The sequence below is a fragment of the Lissotriton vulgaris genome, chromosome 3_2 (genome assembly GCF_964263255.1).
Source record: "Lissotriton vulgaris chromosome 3_2, aLisVul1.2, whole genome shotgun sequence".
NCBI classification, from domain to species: Eukaryota; Metazoa; Chordata; class Amphibia; order Caudata; family Salamandridae; genus Lissotriton; species Lissotriton vulgaris.
The window spans coordinates 42199910-42220151 of NC_141690.1; positions in this window are offsets into that span (position 1 = coordinate 42199910).

Here is a 20242-nt window from a genome sequence, read left to right on the forward strand (position 1 = left end):
ATAATGATTATTTTGTATTTATTAATATTTATCTAATTGAGATGTTATATTGTTAGATTAGTAAATTAATTAATTATACATTAATTAATAATTGTGTGTTAATTATTAATAATTAATTAATGGGTAATTAATGATGGCAATTGTGTAATTATTTTAGGTTAGCATTTTGGTGTTTATATGTATAAAGGGTGGGAAGTAATTTGTTTTCATTGATGAATTAATATTTAATTTTATATGTGTGTTTTGGAGCAAAAGGTGGCAAGTAATTTGTGTTTAATTAATTAATTAATATATAGATGTCAATTAATGTTAATTATTTTATATTTATTTTTGGTAATTGTTAAATTTTTGTGTGTTGTTCAATTTTTACTTACTTCATAATTAGTTGTTTAATAGTAACAGTTTTTCATTTCCAACTAAGGTCCCATTAGGATGGCGGGCAGATCGCCCCAGCCAGGCTGGCAGTAGTCGCCGTCGGCCCGGCGGGGGCGATCCGCCCGCCTTTCACACAGCAAAGACCCCCACCATATTATGATGGCTGGGGCGTCCGCGGCAGATGGAAAGACTGTCCACCGGTTTTCGACCGGTCGAGGTGCATATGGTGGCGGTATCTGAAAGACACCGCCATCCATATTACAATGCTGGCGGTCGTATGCATTTCCACAGAGGCATTGCCGCCATGGAAAGGCATATGGTCTTTGCTTTGGGGGCCCGTTGCGGGCCCCCAGAGTGAAAGGCAGGTGGGGGTGCACTATTGTACCCCCCTCATTACCATGCACTACGTGGCAGGCACCACATGGTGCCTGCCATGTAGTGCCTGGCAATGTTCTGCACAGACCTTTTCCTTTGCGGGTGGGTCTGCAGCGGCCAGGTATTTATATAATGTTTTATACATTTATAAATGTATTTATTTATTTATTTTTATTATATTATTTATTTGTTTATAACTATTCATTTAGTTTCTATTTCGGAACTGCTTGGAGAGTTAATGTTAAATTTATCCGTACACCATCCAACACTTTCCCTATTGTTGCACTCACTGGAGTGGGAATTGTAATTTTTACCCCTTCACTATCCAACACTTTTCCTACTGTTGCACACACTGTATTGGGAATAGTAAGTGTTACCCCTCCGCTATGCAACACTTTCCCTACTGTTGTACTCAGTGGAGTGTGTATAGTAATTTTTAACCCTCCGCTATCCAGCACTTTCCCTACTGTTGCACTCATTGGAGTGTAAATAGTAATTTTTACCTCTTCACTATCCAGCACTTTCCCTACTTTTGTAATTGTTGGAGTGGGAATAGTAATTTTTAACACTTTTTCTACTGTTGCACTGAATGTATTGGGAAATGTAAGTTTAAATATTTTTTAATAGTTTAACGTTTTAATTTATTATAGAATGTTTTTATTTTTCATGTTACTTTATTGATATATATTTTTTATTTTTATATAATTTTAAACTTTCAAAATTAATTAAAAATAATGGTTTATCAATTGTTTTAAAGTAAATATGGATATATATAAAGTATTATATTTGTCATGTTTTGATAACATGTTTTTTGTTGTTGTTAAAATCAATATTAATATGTAATATATTTAATATATATTATTTTATCATATATATTTAAATTGATGTTTTTAACATTCATATTTTTGAGTCGATATTTTGGTACTAATCTGTTTAGGTAAGGGAGCCAACTTTTTCGTAGTCTATATTTTCTCATCAATGTTTTTTACATCAATATTTGTGACATCGATGTTGTATCAGTGAACCGAATGAGACCTGATAATCCTTTGCTGTTCATCTGTAAAATGCTTATTCCTGCCAACGTATGACTGCCTGACTACTTGCATGACCCGAACATAGCAGATGTGCGCAATTTCTAGAAAGACGGCCGCGAATACCTTAACTACCACATCGGTTCGACTGATGAATGCAGCGGGTTGCGTGGCTTCAGCTAGGTCAGCGTATGCGCTTGATTAGATGTTTACCTTCCATGCTATTGTACACTGTTTGTGGCTGTCTTGTTTTCTTCCTGATTCACTGCCTGCCTGCTTTATCTTTTCACTACCACAACCCTCGGTTTGGTCCTCTCTAGAGATGATGTGTTACAATCTGCGCTGCTGATCTGTTGTGCTGCTGACACGATTGTTCTGTTGAGCTGCTGCTGTCATGGTGTACTAGCACAACAAGAAGTCTGTCTTTAACACGATCCCTAACATGACGGCCATTTTTGAACCTCGAAATCGAGACAGGCCAGGAATGTAAGATTATAATAATTGTAAGAAGAATGGAGAACAAATGTTGACACATAGAGTCACTGATAATCAGGCTCCATACTACCCTCATGAGACCCTCCTATATTCCTATGTAGTATAGGAGAAAGTATTGTGGTTTACAGTGCAACATGCAAACATATACTGGAAGACTATGTTCCACATTCTTTCCATGTGACCTATGAGAACTGCCTATCATATCCTGTAATTTAGATATCTCTCTCAACTCACTACCACTTCAATAGCTTGTGATTGACAATCTGTATAAAAAATGTATGGATTTATTTATTTATTTATTTATAACATTTGTAGAGCGCACTGTTACCAAACGGTGTCCTGGCGCTAGAGTGATAGCTCCTCTGGCCTCAAACCTCCTGACTAATTAGTGAACAGCCACGTTTTCAAACTTTTCCGGAAGCCCAGCAAGTCCGTGCTCTGTCTCCGTGCCATTGGTAAGGCATTCCAGGCGGTAGCTGCCCCTCGGACAAAACTTCTGCCACCCCAGCGTACTTTCCTAATGCGTGGGGTCCTAAACAGCCTCAGACTGGCCGACCTGAGATGCCTACCCGGTCTGTACCACTGGAAATGCTGTTGTAGGAACGACGGGCCATATCCATGGATGGCCTTGAAGACTATAAACAAGGATTTAAAAATTATCTGTTTCCTTACTGGAAGCCAGTGTAGCTTCGACAGTTCCCGGGAGACGGAGGCAAACTTTGGTAGGCCTGTAATGAGACGGGCTGCAGCGTTTTGCAGTACCTGCAGTTTGATAAGCAGCCCTTGTTGGGCCTCCAAGAATAAACTATTACAATAGTCAAGGCAGGATAGCACAAGGGCCGTCACCACAGTTTTCTTGCACTCCTCCGGTAAGAAAGAGAGGATCTTCCGGATGATTTTCAGAGTCCAGTTGATGGAGGAGGTCAGTGCATTTACTTGGGGTTTGAAGGAGAGCTTGTTATCAATCAAAACTCCCAAGTTCTTGACCTTCGTAACAGGAGCGTGGAGAGTCCCCATCTCTTCAGGCCACCTCTTCGGACTCCAAAAATTAACAACGGAGCCGAAGAGTAGAACCTTAATTTTGGACGAGTTTAATTTTAGGCAGTTTCTGGCCATCCAGGTGCCGACTGCTGCCATACATTCCTGAAATTTGCAGGCCACGCCATCCTCTCTCCCTGGAAGCAGTGATACCACAATCTGTGTATCATTTGCGTAGGATGGTAATTCAAACCCGTATGAACGGATAACCGGGGCGAGAGGGGAGACATATATATTAAAAAGGGTGGGGCTTAAAGAGGATCCCTGGGGAATCCCGCCGGGTAGTTCGAATGGTATTGACTTGAACTCTCCCAGGGCCACCACCTGGACCCTGTTAGTAAGGAAAGCTTTCAAGATGCTAAGGGCCTTCCCCTGGATCCCGCAGTCCTCCAAACGGTCCACCAGAATTCTGTGGTGGACTGTATAGAAGGCCGCGGACAGATTGAGGAGGACCAGGGCCGCTCGGCCCCCTGCATCCATGACCCTCCTAATCTCCTCCGTCGATTTAATCAGGGCAGACTCGGTGCTATGTCCTTCCCTAAACGTATGCTGCGCTATGTCCAGGCCATGTGTGGCTCCCAGGAATGCGCAGAGCTGAGAGTTCATAACTTTTTCCATGAGTTTAGCCGGCAACGGTAGTCTGGCAATAGGCCGATAATTATTGGGATCGGCGATATCCAGTGTGTTTTTTTTTAGCAGAGGGACTATTGAGGCCCATTTCCAGCATGCTGGAAAGTCACCCGCTTCAAATATCTGATTAAAGAGCTTAGCTAAGGTGGCGGCTATCGGGACTGCCCCCAGCTTCGCCACGGTTGCCTGACAGGGGTCATGGGGTGAACCCGATTTTGTGTCAAGCAGCTGTTTCTTAATTTCTTCGGAGCTCACCGGGCCAAATGTTGGAAATTTGGCCTCATGTAGAATGGCTATGGGGTTCCTGGGTGTGCATTCTAGCATGCTATGCCTGACATGAGCCTCAACTGAGATGAAAATGTGCTCGGCCTTGCTTAAAAAGAACTTGGCTAAATTCTCACATAGTTCCTCGCTAGGTAGAGTAATCACTGGCTTAGGGATAGCCAGGCTCGAGACCGTATGGAAGAGTTCCTTGGGCGAGTTCTTAGCCCCATTAATACGGTTGGTGAAGTATGTTCGTTTAGCCTTCCCGATCATGTCTTTATAGACCACATGGCTTGATTTAAGTTTTCGTTTGTCTGTCTCATTATAATTTTTGCGCCAGGTCCGTTCGAATTTTTTGCATACAAGCTTAAAGTCTCTGAGCTCGTCGGAGAACCAGGGGGTTGACGGAACGGTACGGGTAGGGCGACAATTCTTTGGTGGGGCTAGTGTGGTGCAAGCGCGGTCAACCCAGTTAGAGTAGGTGGCCGCCGCTTTGTTCACGTCTTCTGGCAGAGTGACCATGGAAGACACCAGAAGGTCCTCAAGCAAGCTACCTCCAATCTTGTTCCAGGCTTTACAGGTCCTACCTGTTTTCCTATCCTGTCTTGCCCTATAAGGCGAAGCGGCAGAGATATTAAACAACACTGCGGCATGATCAGACCAGGCGACAGGATCAATCTTTGCAAATTTCAAATCAGGATTGTTTGTAAAAATTCCGTCCAAGATGTGGTCCGTCGTATGCGTGGATCCTGTAACCACTTGTGTTAATCCCCCCCCCCCCATGCATCACCTCGGATAGGGCCATTGTGTCCGAGTCTAAACGGCTCTCTAGATGGAAATTGAAATCTCCTAAGACTGTGAAGGATTTTGCGCACAAGGCTTCCTCTAGGAAGCTTCCTACTGTGTCTAAGAACAGGGCCTTAGTGCCGGGGGGCCTATACAGAAGGCAGCCCTTAAAGGATTGATGGTTGGACAGAATGAGCTTAAACCCCAGGACTTCACACGTCTCAGAGAGCACAGGTTGGAAAGACCCTTTGATGGAGGTATGATAGATGACCGCCAGACCCCCTCCTTTTTTCCAAGACCTGTCCAAGATAAAACTTAGATAGTCTGGAGGTGTGGCTTTTACTATATCTGGCCCTGAGGCCGCATCCGTCCAGGGTTCCGTGACTAACTCAATTTTTATCTCCTTGTCCTGGATCATCTCGGCGTACTCCAGACTGTGTTTCACCAAGGATCTGACGTTGATCATGAGGCAACTTATGTTGCTAGGCGTACCCTCCCCTTTAGCCTTGTTAGTACTAGCGACTACCCGGACTGGCCATAAAAGGATAGCCGGGAGACTCCTGAGACAAGCTGGGCCTACCTGTATGGCCTTGTCAGGCCTCAGGCTAGTGCAGCCCACTTTCCTCCCTCCATCATCCAAACTCAGCAGTAAGTCGCGGCCATAGACCATGCTTCGTGTAGTGCCTGCTGTCTGCCGACCAAGGGTCATGGTGCTAGGTGCGGGACCGGTGCGGACGGGCGCAGACGGGCTTGCCTTTGGCGCGCCTTCGGCGTGCTGCAGCGCAGTTGCGCCAGCCCTGCTTTTGAAGTGCTAGGTAGGAGAAAGCCTAGAGCGCTCACCTTGGCCCACTCAAGATGGCGGCCGTCCGGGTGAGCTTATCAAGCGGTAAGTTTCGTGCCCTCAAAAACACATTTCCCAAATTATTTTAAAATGGCTAAATAATTCAATATCCGTATTCTAAGGTATCCAAAATAATAACCAGTGCAAATTCGCAATATGAAGCAGTGAGGATATGCAACGTTTGTCCTACTCCCGGCTCACGCCTCAGGAGCTATCAAGCAGCTGAACTCCGTGTCTACAACCATGGAGCAGTGTGACTATAACCAAGGGTCGATTTTAAGAATAGTGACCTAGGAGGCTTTCTCTTATTTGGAAGAATTTTAATCTAAGAGCTATTGGAATGGAAATATTACTTATTGTTCGTCTTGTGATTGCTTTGCAGCAAGTTACAAATAAAAAAAGAGACTCAGTACACCATGCCAGTATTGAAAGTCCTTCTTAAAACTTAATAATGAAAATATTAACAGCAGTCTATGCTACATTGAGTTGTTATAATGGTTATTCGATGTTCGTTTCATGTTTTTAATTTTGTAGTTACACCCTGAGAAAACTTGCAAGGGCTGATGTTGAATAACTACAATTGATTTTATTTTATCAGCACATGTGAGAGTACATCTCATGGTTTCAGGGCACAGGACAATCTGGATTGTAATCTACTGTAGGGTGTCTCATAGGTATTTTCACCTGCCATTATGAACATATTTGCAAATTAAAGTATAATATTGAATAGTGTGCGCCTACTAACGTACTTTTCCTTCTTATAAACATAAGCATTGGCTGGGCAATGATTTATTTAGTGTTGTTTTTTGTGTGCCTAAGGACTGCATCACTAGTCCACACGGGCTCCCCTGAGTACGCCTTGTACAGCCTCACTATCAGTAGAGTATAGTACTTCTGAATGGTACTCGGCCCAAGGTGGATTGGCCGCTCACACCATAGCATGGACAGGGTACATGGTCGAAATTGGAATGGTAACCAAGGGGAAAACATAATGCAAATTTAACAGTTACTGCTCTTAGGTGAAATAAAAGGGTCCTTTCCCAGTGAATCATAGGTTAGGTGAGATAGATAAGTAGGGGATGTCTATGCTGTTCTCTAGTCATGTAGCTGACGGCAAGCAATTTTTTAGATTCCATACCAATCCTTTCCGTATTGTATAATGAATAGAGTGCACTTCTGAGCACTTTTTTATGCAGGGTTTCAGCTGTACTGGGATTTAAGAAGATACAACCTTTATTAACACTACATAGTCTTTGGTATACTTCATCTATCCCTTTCTCACACTTAACACAGTCTCTTACAATATCTCTAGTTAAAGAAGCAGCCTGGTTCTTCCAAACCGATAACCAAAAAAGAGCAGGGCGGCACTTAAAAAATCTTCTATATAATTTAGATTGAGTTCCCTGTGGCAAATGTATTGTGGAGTAGAGATTGGGACACCTAATAGCTTCCTGCAAAATCTATTGTCTTCCTGCTGAATACAGGAGTGGGCATTACCCCAAAGCTTAGCTCCATACGTGGCTACTGGGACGCACTCTGATTTAATTTTTTTTAGAATATCTAAAATAGCACCAGTACTCTTTGGGCAAGGAAGACTAAGAATTGAATTGATGCCTTTGAGAACTTGCTCCTGGAGTGAGCCATATGCTCAGTCCATGAGCCAATTGCAGCAAAGATCACCCCAAGGTAGGAAAAGGTACTCGTCAATTTTTGTCTACCCAAGGTAATAGAGCTGAGCTGGCATTTCCCAGGGCCACATGAAATTATAAAAGATTTTTTAAAATTGACACATAGCACAAGGCTATCCATATGGTTCACAAAAGTCTGTACTAAGATGCGCAGAGAATTCAGAGTGCAGCATTTAGGGACCGCATCCTCTGCGTATAATAGTACAGGAAGATTTTTCCCATGAATTTTTGGGACGTCTTGGGTCGTGGATTTTAACGTTTTATTCAATCCATTAAGGTATATGATAAAAAGGAGGGGGGCCAGGACACATCCCTGTCTGACCCCCCTTACTACCTTAATGGCACCAGTGAGCTCGCCCCCACACCCAATCCTCACCTGGGCCTGAAGATCTTTTTGAAGGTGCACTAAAAAATGTACCAAAGGCTCATCCAGTTCATAGGGCAGGAGGTAAGACCAGAGCTTTGACCTATTGACAAGGTCAAAAACGGAGGACAAATTGATAAAGGCTAAATAGACTGGAGAGGCCCGTGCGATGGTGTATTTTCCAATGACCAAGTTAAGATTTAAACACTGTTCATTGGTGCCAACCTTACTGCGGAAACCTAGTTGACAGGGATCTAAAATGCCACTTTCCTCTAACCACTCGATGGGCCCGATTCACAGAACTAATTTGTGACAAAATCCTAAACTTACTACTTTTGGTATTCACAGAAGGCATTTAGTATTCTTAAATTAGGATTTTGTCTTAAATTAGGATGTTGTCCTAAGTTAGGATTTTGTCTTAAATTAGGATTTTGTCCTAAATTAGGATTTTGTCTTAAATTAGGATTTTGTCCTAAATTAGGATTTTGTCTTAAATGAGGATTTTGTCTTAAATGACGATTTTGTCCTAAATTACGATTTTGTCCCAAATTAGTATTTTGTCTTAAGTTAAACTTAAGACAAAAGACAAAATCCTAATTTAAGACAAAATCCTAATTTAAGACTAAATCCTAATTTCGGACAAAATGCTAATTTAAGACAAAATCCTAATTTAGGACAAAATCCAAATTTAAAACAAAATCCCAATTTAGGACAAAATCCTAATTTAAGACAAAATCCTAACTTAAGACTACTAAATGCTTTCTGTGAATACCAAAAGTAGTAAGTTAAGATTTTGTCGTAAGTTAGTTCTGTGAATCAGCCCCTAAAATTTTATTATATAAAATTCTGCCCAGTATCTTTAAAGTGTTATCGATCAGGGAGATAAGGCCTGTAATCATTAGGTGGAGACCGGTCCCCCTTTTTAAAAATCGGAACAATAATATTTGTGGCCCAGGTGTTAGGTATTGGAGCGTGCATCAAATAATCAAAAACATTCCAAAGGAGATGTGCCCAAAAATCTGTTTTCCATTTGATCAAGTCTATGGGTAACCCATCAGGGTCACGGGCTTTATTCCCGAGGCTCTGATGGATAGCTTCTTCCACCTCAGGCAAAGATAATATCTGTTTTCTAGACAAAGGGCCAAATTCATACTGACTGGACTGACTCTTTTGGGAGGGTACCATACATTTTTGAGAAGTGGTTTTCCCACGACTCACTTGTAATGGTACAGCTAATAGCAGTTAATAGCTGACCCATATATCGCAAAACCCTCACAGCATACCAAAATATGTTGCCCTTTTCTTATAGTGGCAGCCTTAGATAGAGCTTCCCAACGATCATTTAAAAGTACTCCTTTTCGGATACCTCTGCCTAGCCATTTTCACTACTGCGTTGTACCTTGGGTTTGATGACAAAGCGCTACGCAGATTTCTATTAGCCTCAGAACACTCATGGTCGAACCATCTCGGGCCATGTTTCGCCGGAGGAATAGGTTATGACAATAGTATTTAGGTTGCCTAACAAAGTTTAGTAAAATTCTTGACTGACACTGGGTGCGGGTATTCAGTCAATAAACATGAATTAATAAGGTGCATATTAGCCATCACTAGTGACTGAAACAGTTTGCCACTATCAACACCCCTCCATGTTAATCTTAAGTTGTCAGTTTTAGGGCATTACATTTCTGGCCCCACATTCAGAAGAGAACACAGGCCAAGGAGCCAATCTCAATACTATTTTCATTGGATTGTGGTTCCAAGGGCTTGTGACAATAACTTCTGCAGCCATTAGGTGATCCGCAAGGAGGGGGGAAATAAATATAAAATCTATGATTGAGGAAAACCCCTTCCTCTGAATGTTGGTGCTCCATGGTTAATGACATGTGATGCACCCACAGCATCCATAATGTTGACAAGATTATGCAAGCTCAAGAACGCAGCCAACTCTGCGCCCCTGCGAGAGGGGGGGCCTGAATTGTGTATACCTGCACCATGTGGTGTAGATATAATTTTCACATTAAAATCACCACCCAAGAGAACGCAAGTGATCCCATCTGAACCTTGCCTGCAATCTAAATTAGGAATAAAATCAAAGAGCCCAATAAAATTCCTAATGAGAATAGAATGAAAATCATTATTGTAAAAATGTATCAAATAAAAAAGAAACTCTTCTTTTGTAAATCAAAACTTGGAAGTTGCGGCTGTTGGTTGTTAAACCTTAAAACTCCCTCCAGCTGCAATGATAATCCCGATAAATAGACCCCCCGATGCTCCACCAAATTTGGGGGTGGGGGTACTATGCGTAAACAATGAAACCCCTCAATATGTAATTCATGAGTGGCCCAGGTCACTTGGTATGTAACTACATTTTGTTCCATTCTTAAACGCATCCAATCCAGGTCACCAAGCCTCGATTGTTAACCTGATACATTCCAGCTTAAGACACTCAAATTAGTACCAGCATTGGCCTTATTTATAGGTTGCTGGTCAACTGACATGTCAGTGTGGGCTGTAGGTACACTACCTAAGAAAGTTTCTGCAGGATGTGGTTGGTCTACCAATAAAGATGGTTGTCAATCCTGAATATCCAGATTAGAAAAGGCCTGAAACCTATTGGTTACTAAGGGCTGTGCATAATCATTCCTAATAGGTATAGATTGTGGTTTGTAAAAATACCCTAGGGGATGCGCACAAATACTGGAGCTTTGTGTGAATGGTTGCTCATGGATGCTTAATACACAGCGAACCATGTGGGGCCTGCGAAAATAATAACAATGGAGTCACCATTTATGTTCTTAGGAGAATGACCAACCCACCCTACTCGTCTGACCATAAGAATCTCGTTCATGTCAGAGGGGTGGAATCTTATGTGTTTACTTTACCAATCCACAGACTTATTACGTAAGTCAACCCAGGACTCCAACTGGTCCCCAGAAAGATTTGGAACACCAGGCAAAACAAACACATAAGGACAAAAGGCTGGGTGTAGGCTCTAAACATCGCCATTGGGGCTCGGGCAGCTACTCCAAGAGCAGTCCATAGCGCTCCTACTTGGGTCACTTAAATTAGTTCCACAATGTGGAAGCTTATGGTGACTGCAATCTCGATCTAAAATATTTGCATTAGATGCTAGGGGTATGTCTTGTGTATTCCTCTGCTCAATCCTAGTATTTGGGAACAAGGGACAATGGAACCCTATTCACTGGGAGCCTGGGTAAGTAAGTTTGTGGAAAACAATGGCTCCTACTGGTAAATACAGGTTTTTCTTAATAGAGTTTGCACAATGGCAATGTACAGGGTTGGTTTGATGTCACAAAGATAGCTGAGCATACTTGACAAGGATGCAGTCAAATTGTTCAGTAATTTATATAATAAGCAGGTGAAGTGAGTATTACATACATAATGTTTAGCAATAAAGATAATTAGCAAACAGTAAATACACAATAGTAAAAGGTATTCCCAGTGAAAGAAACGTTTGGAACCTAACCTAATTGTGACATATTATGTGACATATGTGCAAGGTTTCACTATACAACATTAGGCGACCATCTGGAAATTTGTCATGTGTAGAACAGCACATTATACAATCATAAGTGCTGGGTAATGGTTCGCCGTTGTAAACTGTTGATGGCGTTTTGACCCTATTTGGAGTGCAGGGTCTCTTCAGGACCAGGAAATTGAGGGACCCCTGAAGTGAGGCCTGCACTGCCTAAGGTGAAGAGCAGTGGCACCGTGGAAAAAGTGAAGAAAATAGACTCACAGGGTACCCGGGCTGGGTGCCCATGTGAGGGTAATGATAGACAGGCAGAAGTGTTGGTTGGGCCGGAACAAGTATCGGAGGTAAATCACACGCTGATTGTGCAACTGAGTAAGGCACGGTAAGCGTGTGGTAGCGCTCTGTTTGCGAGGGAGCCGGGCCGCATAGAGGAGCGTCCGTCTCCTCGTTTGGCGTGATGATCTAACCAAACAAGGAGACGAACGCTCCTCTGTTCGCACAGCGCTTTGGGAGCTGACACACGGCATTCACTGCCAGATAAGATTTCCACATTTGGACACAATGCGCCCATACTGTTATCACTGAGCTACAGCCAGAAGAGCCTTTTACTCTATCCAAGTGAGGTCCTGCTCCCTCGCACACGGAGCGTTACCACACGCTTACCGTACCATGCTCCGTTGCACAATCATCACGTGTCGCAAACTGCTCTAATGGAACATTGCCTCACTGATTACGGGGTCTGGTGCTGTGGCCGCTGGCCCAGATTTGGGGTCACTGCCATTCTGGACCTGGGACACAGTTTCACTTATGGGACCTACTGGGCCGAAGAGGACGCCGGTGTAGTATGTGAATAAGGAAGGAGTAATGTGGGCCAGAGTCTGAGGACCAGCGACCATCGGAGAGGCTGGCAGGGTCGTGGGCCTCGGTCTTGGAGCTTGCACAGGCACGTGTTGGGCCTTCCTTGACACACGCCGGTGTCGGTAGGTGATAAGTGTGGCGTGGCTGCCATGGGGCGGGCCTGATGAGTTTGTGGTCCAGTGGGCCATGGTACGGCAGGTGCACAGGATCGCAGGCAACTCCACTCATGAGGATGACATTGGTCTCATGGCAGGGTGAGAGATGGCACCCTGGCAGAGACATTGAGCTTTCTGGAAGAGGACCACACCCAGGGCTACCTGATTTTTTTCACACCCCTATGCTGGCCTGGCATATCCTGGGCCATCCCACTCTGCTCATGCTTATGGGGGGACTTAACTGGCAACATTTCCGTGAGGACCACTATTGGCTGGGGTGACGTGGTTGCTTCCACTGTCCACTACACTCCAAAAGGTGTATGTCACTGTGGATTGGGGTGTGTTCTGAATTCTGTGGTCTGTCCAGCACATCGCCACCCACTCTTGGTATAGTGTATTTTGCCAATCATTGTTCTACTGCATCCTTCACACAAGCCTGCTTTTCACCTCTCCACACATTTGGCTATTGTGTGGCTGAGGTGCCATGCTGTTGATGGCTCATGTTCACAGCTTGCCCAGGTTACCATTGTAAGTTGTTATTACATGTCTGGTGGGTAGGAAAGTTGGTGTTCATATTGGTTGGCTGTGATTATGTGACGTGTTCATTGCCAGAGTTGTGAATTGCATGGTTGTGGAGTTGAGGTGAGTGGGGTTTTAATTTGGAGTTTGTCAAGGGGCTGTGCATTGCTCTTTCTGCCATCTTGGGAACGCTGGTTGCTGATGGACTGTCGGAGGATGAAGAAATCATGCACACTGGCTGTGTATTTGGAGGCGACATTGGTGAAGGTCCCATGGTGTTCTGTTGTTGCCTGCACATTGATGTGTGACATGTGCTTCCTGTTGTGGTGATTGTGCACTGTGTCACTAAGGGGCAACGATACTTGCAGCGATGTACTTTTCCCGCACCAGAGCGATGCGTTCCACAAGCGAAGGATGCATCGGTTCTTGCAGCGGCAACAGGAGCTGCAACGATCTCGATATTTGCGGCGGCGGGAATTTCCCGCACTGATGGGATGCGCTTCGCAAGGGAGTGATGCATGAAACTTTGCAGAAAGTCTTTAGTACCTTCTTTTCCAGCTTCCCAAACAACAGGTACAACTTCCAGAGGCACCAAAACTGGCCCAAGCACTCTAGGAAGGACAGAGCTCTCTCAGTAGAGTTCAGGGAAGCTGGAGGTGAAGTCCTTTTGTTCCTGGGACTTCCTAACAGGGAGCCAACTCAACTCAGGCCCTTGGAGATCTCTTCAAGCAAGGGGACACAGCACAAAGCAAAGTCCTTCCCCTCTCCTAGGCAGCAAAGTAACTGCAGGATAGCCCAAAAACACACAGAAGGACGGTCCTTCCTCTTCAGTCTTCCAGCTTTCTCCTTGCAGAGGTTCCTTTTTGATTCCAGGATGGTCTAATTTTCAGTAGTTTGGGGTCCTGTCTTATACCCCTAAAAGTCTTTGTACCCTTTGTGCAGGAGGGCTCTGAGCCCTGTCTGAACTGGTTCTGTGTGTTCCTTGAGCACTTTGTTTTCCTGGCTTCTCCTTTCCTTTCATAGAGAGGGGCAGGTTCATCAGCTACCCAGCAGGAGGCGGAGCCAGCATTGTGGAAGGCAGGCACAGCCCTATTCAGGCCCAGGTGCTACCCCCTCCCACCACTCTAGATGCAGATGAAGCTATTCATCCTAGGGATTGCCCACTCAGCCTCTGTGAGCAACCCAGCCCCTGCCACTCACAAACCAGACAGTCAATTCACAAACAGGCCATGGCACACAGAAAGGTCGGACAAGAGAAAAGAAACTTTCTAAAAGTGCTGTTCTCAATCACAGGATTTAAAAAACACCTTTCCTAAAAGATGTGTTATTAAAATCGGAGTTCAGGTATACCAGACTCTTATGTCCTATCCTGCTCCTATGGGAAGATATGCAGGTAACCAGTGCACACAGCATTCTCCATGATAGCCTATGGGCAAGATAGCCTTAAAATAGTGAAAAACGAAAATGGCTGTAATTCACTACCAGAGCATGTCACCTGCACTAGTCCATGCACTCCCTTTCACATACACTGCACCCTGCCCAGGAGGGTACCTTTGGCCTTCCATAGAGGTGTACAATGTGTAGCGAAAGGGTAGGTTTAGGCCTGGTCAGTGGGGACACTGGCCAGGTTGACATGCCAGTTCACAGACTGCACACAGGCACTGCGGTGGCAGGCCAGAGACACTCAGGTGGGTGGCACAATCAGTGCTGCAGGCCCACTAGTAGCATTTGAATCACCAGCCCTGGCACACTTAGTGCACTTTACTAGGGACTTCTTGGTAATAAAAATATGCCAATCATGGATAACCAATTACACTTATAATTTACTGAGGAAGCACTTTCACTTTGACACTGATCAGCAGTGGCAAAGTGCCCAAAGCATCTAAACCAGCAAAAACGAAATCCAGCACAGCGTAAAAAATACAGGAGGTAGAGGAAAAAAGAAAGGGGAAACCACGCCAAAGATGCCAGGTCCAACAATATACAACTAACAAAAACATTTTAAAAATGGTAACATTATACAGAGTAATGAAACCATTAACTTTTAGTTAAATAACACCAAAAACATACATGAAAAATAACAGTTATAAATTTATCATAAATAACAATCATATATTTCATTCAAACAAAAATAAACAAATTACATTTTAATTTAAAGGACTTAACATAATAAATATTGCAAACTGTATGAAACAATTACATTAATAATACTAACATCTGTACTTAACATAAAAAATAATACATATATATATATATATATATATATATATATATATATATATATATATATATATATATATATATATATATATATATATATATATGTATATATATATCACAGAAAAAACCATAGGTTATAGTGGATATATAGTTAGGAATTTGCATTTACAAAACCTTGAAAATTCAATGAAAAAACCATTGGTTTTAGGCCATATATAGTTAGGAATTAGCATTTACAAAACCTTATTTTACTCGCATAAAACCATTGAAATTCCATATATAGTTAGAAGCGCTAACTATATATCGCGCACCCGCAATCCACTGCTGATGATGTCACATATTACATCATTCATGACATGGTCAGTGACATCACTGATGACATCACGGATGACATCTCAAATGACATCACTGATGACATATCAAATGACATCACTGATGACATCACTGATGACATCTCAAATGACATCACTGGTGACATCACTGATGATATCATTCATGTGATAATACGATGAACCTCTTCCGACTCTAATATAACCTTAGATACAATCAGTGTAAACAGACACTCACAGACTGTCACTCATCCATGGAGTTACTCAAACACCTAGTCAGTCATGCAAAGAATCAATCACACCTCCATTTCCTCAACTATACAGTTATACACACCTTACTTATTCAAACATATACTAACACATATTTACTCTCTTATACAATCCCTGATACAAGTTCACAAATATCCATACAGCCACTCACACATTCACTGGCTCTTATGCACAGTTATTTATATATGTCAACTCTCACATGTACTGTGTTTTACAAATGTACTTACTTTGACATGTAGCACTGAGATATCCATTCACTCACCAATACACTCATGCACACAGTCAACCGCCCATACAGCTGTTTCCACATGCACTTTTGAAACCATACATCTAGTGAATCAACTGCTCACACATCTATGCACAGAGTCATACACCTCCCAGCCACCCACACACACACTCAGTCTCCCATACAAATACTTGGGCAACCAATCAATAACCCATATAGTTACTCATATAGCTACTGATCAACACATGCAGCAGTTTACAGAACAACAGACATAATGATGCACAAATTAAGACAGTTTAGTCACTAACTCATGCACTCAGTGAGACACATTTAATCACTCACTCATACAGTCAGTCATGCACCTACTAAATCCTTCATCCAGACACTTATACATCCACTCATTCTTCAATATGTAAGACATATTTTAACTTTACAGAAACATACAGTCACTGGATAATGTCATCAGTGATGTCATCAGTGATGTCACTGACCATGTCATGAATGATGTAATATGTGACATCATCAGCAGTGGATTGCGGGTGCGCGATATATAGTTAGCGCTTCTAACTATATATGGAATTTCAATGGTTTTATGCGAGTAAAATAAGGTTTTGTAAATGCTAATTCCTAACTATATATGGCCTAAAACCAATGGTTTTTTCATTGAATTTTCAAGGTTTTGTAAATGCAAATTCCTAACTATATATCCACTATAACCTATGGTTTTTTCTGTGAATTTCATTGGTTTTTTAATAGCAAATATGAAAAGCTTTAAAATGTCAAGTACGTGATAGATAAAAACATTTTCGTATTTATGCACGCTGATGTGCTTTGAACGCTGCACCCCCCCCTCCCCTCTTTTGTCTTAGTAGTACTCTCTCTTTGCAGATACTGAAGGGTAGTTAACGCAGGCCTTTACCCCCGTTGTAATCCGTCGTGCCTCCTTGTCTCTCCATTTGATTGATTGTTGTCCAAGCATTTACTGTTTTAGAATTGGTTCTCTTTGGATCATTCTCTATTTACAAACAAGCACAAAGTCGCAATACTCTGTTTAGTCTTTGCAAATAGTGAAAAATCGTGTAAAAAAATAAAAGGAAGCGAGCAAAATCAGTAGGCCACTAATTGGATCTCTTTTTGACCTCGCTAAAATAGAAATATTAGGAACAACCCTTCATGACAAATACGAAAATAGTGAGATGAACTGAGCTCCACACCATGAGGGCTGCAAGACAGCTCGGCTCCATCACCCATCCCGCACAAAATAACGACAAACCCTATGCAAATATTAAAAATATAGACAACACACCAGCAAAGAAACAGGGTAAAACATTTTATTAAAAAACTATTTACATAACGTTGGTTTATAAGATGATGTCAGTAGTGGACCGATGTGTGAATAGATCGAAAGCAGCACAAGGCTCCAAGATCCGGATGGCAAGCTCCTGGATGTTGGGTGCCATAGTTTAGAGTTCTGAATTTCAGCCTTTTTCAATGCCTGTGCTTTGTTGAATCAAAATGGCGGCTTGACACAAAGCTGACTCAAGCGTTGCTACTGATGCTATGCAGACCAAAACTGGTTTTCAGTTTGTACATTTTTCTAGATTTTTCAATCCAAGTTTGGTTGACTTTGTAGAACGATGGCTTCAGATTTTCAACATACGGTGTGGTGGCGCTGACTGGGAGGGGGCGCTTCGCTCCTGCCCCCTCCCCAAGTAAGATTTTCATACGTGAAAGTACGTTAATGGTTTTGGTCCCTGAGATGCTTCGATGTCACTGCCATTCTCAAATAGCATAAGTTCTGGATGTTGGGTGCCATAGTTAAGAGTTCTGAGCAGTGCTTGTAACACTGTCTAAAGCTTATTTCCACCTACTGCAGCTTCACTATTCTCAAAGTAAGTGAGTGTCGTTTGTGGACCTGACTGCATTAGAAAACAATGTGATATGTTACCTTCCTAAACAGCTTGACGGAGGCCCCTGAGGGGCGGTGTGATGGCCATGGACTCGGAGAAGACGCTTGGCTCCGACACCCTCCCCAAGTCTTATAGCACTGGTGTAGCCTGAGATCGCCCCCGACATAGGCGGCCGGCTCCCGGGGTCCGGCGGAACTTTTTGCCTTTTGATGACTCTTCAATTCTGGACCTTGTCCCACAATCCGTTTGACCTGAAGACAAGCTGTAGTGGGGCGCCCCTTTATCGTTTTAGTTGCCATTCTGCCCGCTTTTGCTACACTGTGCCTCTTCCGCCATTCAGCTGTTTACCGCCCGCTCTTGCGACTACAGCGTCTCGCTCACCATGTAGTTGAGTTGCGCCCGCTCTTGCGGTGCAGCGATAGGCGGCTGCCACAGGACTCTCAAAATGGCGGCCGGCTCTTCGGTTTTGGGCCTGGTCCACTAAAATGGCCCTGGGACACCTTGGAACTCGGACGCTTCCCTGATAGGGCTTGGGTCCCATTCTCGAAAAGCGTCCCCTCAGCCGTGAAGATTCTACAAAAGTCTTGGGGGCCTCCGACTCCCGCAGGCTTCTGGTGGGGAGCGGCTGCCATGATTGCTCGTGGAATGGCCACGACGGAGCTACGAGATGGTAGTGGTCTCATGCTGATGCCTGCTTTAGTCTGAAACATCCAGAAACACTATAGACTACCAATTCGATCAGTTCCGGTAGCGCCCCAACATGACCCGGAAGAGAAGAACTTGCCCTCCCCTCTTTGACTGATGGTTCTTGTTGCCTGTCCCCTCTGTTGTCATTTAACAGAACTTTTTGGACTGCTGAAAGGGGTTGTGTTCTGAACGCTGGTTGGTGGAGACATTTAGACTATATTCTTGACCTACGTTGTCGCGTAATGCGTTTTATGACACGCCGCGTTAGCGCACCCGGAAGTGATCCGAGGCGCGGCGCGCAGCGCGTAACGTAAGCATAACAGGTCATGTGACTTGTTAATAAAACTTTTCATTGGTTCATTTTACTTTTGTTAATTTAATGATGAAAAGCTTGGTCATATGACCTAAAAATTACGCTTTTTATTATTTTTGAACAATATTTTTTTTTCAAACATATGTTATAATATTCCAGGCTAATGTACTTTCCCGGAAAATTTACAACTGTCTTGCAAGTAAAATATATTCCTTTTTCGAGAAAAAGGGCGTTTCTTCCTTCCATGACGGAGCCGTTGAGTAAAAGAGATTCGGCCTGCTGTCTTAGTCGCCGATACGCCTGATTATCAGATTCTTATCGATCACTTTATGTTGCAGACATGAAAAACACAACTGCCCTTGACCATTTATCTTTACTGCGTTCCTACATATTATACCTTTTATCGGTCATGTAATTGGACTGCTTTATTTCACTTGCCTTTTACTGATTCGAAAACAGTGACTAAAAGTAAAAACTTTACCAATGTAAATACTACTACCGTGTTTTGTTTTAAAAACCTTTATTGTGAAAATGTCAGTATACAAATACGGGCCTATAACCACGTGGGCCGGCCACGGAGCAAACTGAAATCGTATATGATGAGGAGACATTTACACTGTAGAGGAACGTAACGAGCGGGCCATTAGGTTGCAAGAACTAAGGTGTCTAACATTTGCGGAATCTGTGGACATACATTTTGTAATTAAAATAGAACAGGGCCACTTACAATAACATTTTCTAGATATACATTTGCGGGCAAGGAGTTACGAGTCCCATTTATACCGGCGCCATTTTGGGCGAGGCCGGGCAGGTCCAAGATATAGTCAAAATGTCTCCACCAACAATCGTCCAGACCAGAACCCCTTTCGGCCCTTTATGCTACAAGATGGTGTCTTCCATTCAGAAAATATTGTTGGCAGCATTTTGAAAGGAAACAGAAACAGCCGTTCTCCTAGTGAGTTTCACATTGTTATATTTAGGAAGAATGTTGAAGAGTAGTATGTGGAAAATCTGAAGCCATTTTTCTACAAACTCTCAATCAGACTTGGATGGAAAAAAAAAACCTGAAGAATGTACAAACTGAAAACCAATTTTTGTCTGTATAGCACCAACAGTAACGCTTGAGTCAGCTTTGTGTCAAGCCGCCATTTTCATTCAATCAATAGCGTCCCCCTGCACACATTCAGGGACCTGATCGTGTCTTCAGATGAAACGGATTGTAGGAAAAGAAGCAAAAAGGAAAAGGAAAAAAGTTCTGCCGGACCTAGTGAAGCTGCAGCAGGTGCAAATAAGCTTCAGACAGTCTTACAAGCACTGCTCAGAACTCTCAACTGAGGCACTCAACATCCAGGACTTGCCATTCGGATCTTGG